General features: G+C 41.6%; 1 protein-coding gene across 1 annotated transcript in view; it reads right to left on the bottom strand.

The window, feature by feature from the left end:
* LOC121855285 overlaps nucleotides 1–5,000 on the bottom strand; it is a gene marked incomplete in the record, with an annotated part of 205,963 nt that overhangs the window by 15,348 nt on the left and 185,615 nt on the right.

Below are 5,000 nucleotides of genomic sequence, written 5' to 3'. Positions count from 1 at the left end.
CTCCTCGACTTACGACATACTCGACCTATGACCACCCGGACATATGACTGCCCCAGTTGTCCAAAAAATAAAATTAAAATTGCGTATTTTCGAGTCCCAACGTTAGTGATTGCGCTGTGAACTAACAAAATTTTGATTTTTAATTCCATTTAAAATGGCTGGCAAGCGTAAAAGTGAGAGTTCTCGAGAGTTCTCGTGGTGCTGAGAAGAAAAAGAGACACCCAGAAATTTATGTGAATCTACCCAAAGATACAGTTGAAAATTTTTTACATTACAGTGATCCCCCGGTTAACGAACGCCTCAGTTAACGAATTACCTTCCAAAAAATATTCAATTCGGTTAACGAAAAAAATTTGATAAACGAATTCCTTACGAATTTTTCCCAACATGTTTTCGCCTGCTCACCAGCTGTAGTATTAGTCCGCCAATACAGTAATAGGTTTTAGGGCTTAAATTCGTTACCATTTGAGTAAATATCAAGAAGGTTGTACTATTCAATAATTTTAAAAGTCGTATATAAATTTTTTTAGTCATTTTAACAATTATTTAACATAACTGAAGTACAGGGAACTAGTTTTTAGCGTGCCAAACAGCCACTTGACTCACCCAGAATGGCGTCAGTTTGTGTCTCTGCTCAGTGGAGGAAGCATCTTGCTTGAGACTCTCTTGAACATAAACTATTTTTACATTTTTACAGTACAATTATTGGTCATTCTGAAATTTATTTTACATATTGACAATATATAATGCAGTGCAGTGTTGATTTAAAGAAAATAATCTTGAATTACACCAAGTGAAATTAAAATTTTATGGGTGAAATGGCGACATGAAGCATGGGGTGACTTCTCTTCCACCCCCACTGCTTTCTCTTCTCCCTTCTCCTCCACCCCCACTTCTAATTCCCATCATCATCATCAACCAGGAGCCTTCTACATGCACACCGCAAAGTAAGTGTACTTACTGCATTTATTTTTAGTTTGTGTGTAATTTTCGGTGAGCTGGATCCAATTGCCCAAAATCCCATTGAAACAATGGTTTCGGTTAACGAACGACCTTCTGGAACGAATTGTGTTCGTTAACCGAGGAACCACTTTATATATATACAGTACAGGTAGTTCTGCTATAACGCGATAATTGTGTTCTTGTAAAATATCGTGTTATAGAAAATCGCGTAATAGAAATAACAGGGCTTATGGAGAAAATAGGGTTAGGTGCAGATTACTCGAAATCGAAAAAATTTAGTAGTTAGCCTAACACAGTCTAAATAAATGTTACATTCATATCTAATAATGAAATCATACAGTAAATGTAACACTTTACTTGATGGGGGAGAAGGGTGATTTTGAGGTTGATAAAATCGAGCTTCTCTTCAAGTGTTATATCCTTTCTTTTACGATCATCACCGGGAATTCTATCACCAGAACGCTTCTTGTTGATATTCTTCTTTACTATATTCACAGTTAATACAGTACCACAAAATTGGAGAAATAGTAAGCAAAAATCGCGTTATAGCAAACAAGCGTTCGCGTTATACAAATATCGTTCCTAATTCATAAATCGCGTTAGAGCAAATTTGCGTTATCAAAACACGCGTTATAGCAGAACTCACTATTACCCCGCTTTACGCGGTTTCACTTTCCGTGTTTTCTCATTTACGCGGTGCGTCGCCAGAACCGAACATTCACTTTCCACGGTTCATCTACCCATATACGGGTAGAGTGTCTGGCTCGACGCTATTTTTAGATTCGCCCCTCCCGCCTGCACCGGCCTCCGCCTGGGCAAGCCGCGCGGTAAGGTTGCGCAGTGCATGTCTCTGTTGCGTTGATGTCATATGACGTATCGGACTGTGACTGGCTATGCATCCCTACCTCCCTCCGCTGCTAGCTGTAATTGGTTTAAAGTAATATGACGTGTCCACCCGCGGGAGGGAGGGAGGAAAGACGACGCTTGACCTAACCGCGGCAGTTTCATCCCTCCAGGCCACACCGTGTATACGTGCATCCATTGTTCTGTAAAATGGCTTCCGCCGGACCACCGCCACCAGAGAGAAACCTTTCCTTACCTGGACCCAGCCGCCCTAAGCCAAAGAAGATACGCCGTTCCCTAAGCTATGAAGTGAAATACCAGAAAATTCAAGATTTGGAGAAAGGAACACGTCAAGCTGATCTCACGCGCCAGCATGGAGTGAACGAATCTACGATTCGTACTATTAAGAAGGATGCAGCCAAGATCAAAGAGCACATGAGAATCACAAAGTCTGCAGGTGCCTCAATGATCAAGTATTGTCAGAACAAGGTGCTGCTAAAGGTGGACAATTTGCTGGTGAGTTATTTGATTCATCAGGCGTGACGCAACATGGCGGTGGACACGCGATCTGTTCTAGAGTACGCATGTGAACTGTATGCAGCAGTGTCACGTAAGATGGGAATTGCAGAGCCCAAACCCTTCAATGCTTCCTCTGGTTGGCTGCATAGGTTTAAGAGGAGGAACAATATCACCAACATCAACATTGGTGGTGAAGAAGCGAGTGCTGACCGTGTGGCGGCTAGAGATTTTCCTCCGTTCTTACGTGAGGTTATGGAGGAAGGGCAGTTCACTGACGACCAGGTGTTCAACATGGACGAATCCGGCCTTTTTTGGAAAAAGCTGCCTACCAAGACCTTTGTTGTCCAGTCTGCCAGCAAGATTCGGGGTCGGAAGTTGCAGGAGCGTATCACCGTCCTCTTTCCCACCAATGCCTCCGGTTCCTGTAAACCAAAGTTATCGGTGATTCACACAGCCCGCAAGCCGCACGCCTACAAGAACGTGGACATGAGCAAGATTAATGTCCACTGGCTGACCGCACGCAAGGCGTGGATGTTCTCTGTTCTGTCACTCTCCTGGTTTGATGACTGTTTCATTCCCAACGTGAAGAAATTCTGCGAGCAAAAAAATGTTCCATTCAAGATTTTGTTGCTCCTTGACAACGCACCAGGACACTCGCCCCTACTTATGGATCATCACCCCAACGTAAAAGTGGTCTTCATTCCTCCCAACACTACATCATTAATCCAGCCTATGGACCAGGAGTTGATCTGCAATGTTAAAGCTGCATACTCGGCAAAGAAATTCAAGCTCCTGAACGACTGTACCAACGCCAAGGATGAGTTGCGTGAGCTGGGTGACACCGACAGCGAGAGTAAAAGCGACGAGGACAAGGAACAAGAGGTGGTGACTCAAGAAGTTCTCGTCAAACAGTTTTGGAAGAAATTTAACGTCAAACAAGCTGTAGACTTCTTGGTGGAGTCATGGGATCAGCTGTCTATAGCTACGATTCATCACGCATGGAGGCATGTGTTGCATGGCATACCAGGTGAGAAGCGGAGTCAACCTGTGACTGGTGAGGTTCAGTCTGTGACAGTGGCATTGGACCTTGCAAGAGAAGCTGCGCACAGTATTACAGCTGAAGGCTTCTCCGAGACCACCAACGAAGATATCCTGGAGGTGATCAGAGATCCTGAAATGACTGCTGACGAGATGTTGGAAGATGAGCACGTCAGTGAAGAGGAAGATGGTGCGTCAATCTCCGAAGAACACAAGTTAACGCAGAGTAATATTAAGGGTGCCATCGAGTGTGCAGAGAAATTGAAGCTCTTCCTTTCCAACGACCATGACGATGACCGCTATGAAGTCTTCCATACCCGGCTGGTGCAGGCTATGGAGCCGTACATCAAGGTGTATCAAGACAACATCAACACTAGCCGTCAAAAAAGCATTACCGAGTTCTTCGCCCGCAACCCACCACAGCCAGCCAGAGCCAGTGATAGTGACAGTGAAAGTGACTTTGAGGGATTTGTCAGGGAAGCCCTGACAACTATAACTGATAGTGATGCACCTAGTAATGGTGATTCACCTGAGGGCCAGTAATCTGCCCTCTGCCTCGGAACCAGCCTCCATCCCCGTATGCAGACCCATCTCTTCTACTAACGTAAGTGTTACACCCAACCTTTAGTTTTCCTAACCTAACCTTTATTTTTCCTAACTTAACCTTTATTTTTCCTAACCTAACCTCTTCTATATTTATTGTGTGTGCATACCATCATAAAGTTAAGATAATATTTTTACTACAACATAGTTGTGTGTCGTCAAAAAGTGGAGTTTGGGGGGGTCGTGCTAGTCTCTATTGGTATTAATCACATATGTTCTGTTGTTCACTTTACGCGGTACCCTGTGGGTTCAATTGACCGCGTAAATCGGGGTAGTAATATATATATATATATATATATATATATATATATATATATATATATATATATATATATATATATATATATATATATATATATATATATATATATATATATATATATATATATATATATATATATATATATATATATATATATATATGCACACACACACACACACACACACACATACAGGTTGTACCTCTCTAGTCCGGCATTCTGTGGTCGAACGATTTTAGTTTGTCCAATAGGTAGATAGGCAGCTTTTTTTCTTTTTTTTATCTGAATTATTATCATCATCACAGGAGTATTAAATTTTTGCCTCAGGCCCCAATGTGGGTCAGTGACCTATTCTCGGGTGGGTAATCCTTAAAAAAAAAAAAAAGCTGGAAATTAAGTTTGTTTACATCCAGCAGTTCGGCTGCTTTCTCTCTCTCTCTCTCTGCTTGTCTATACAGAGTACAACATTTAACCCTTCAATATATGAGCAGTAAATAAGTGTGCTTTCATATTTTTATGTAGAGTAATGACGATATATTTTCGATAGCACTTACATACAGAGCAGTCTCACTTTTTTTTTAACCATTAATGGTTGCTACTTATATTGTTCCATTTATTAACATTAAATAACATTACAGGTACTTCAAGCAACCATATTCATTTTTTACATTAATTTTACTACAGCTAAACTCAGGGTCATATTTTCTTCAGGTTTATATGTTGAACCAATCAGTCACTGGTTTCGTGCTTTAACATAAACAATGCCGCAGTCGC

The sequence above is a fragment of the Homarus americanus genome, unplaced genomic scaffold (assembly GCF_018991925.1).
Source record: "Homarus americanus isolate GMGI-L3 unplaced genomic scaffold, GMGI_Hamer_2.0 scaffold51859, whole genome shotgun sequence".
NCBI lineage: Eukaryota > Metazoa > Arthropoda > Malacostraca > Decapoda > Nephropidae > Homarus > Homarus americanus.
Note: the sequence above shows the minus strand (reverse complement) of the source record. Positions and strands in the feature narration are given on the sequence as shown.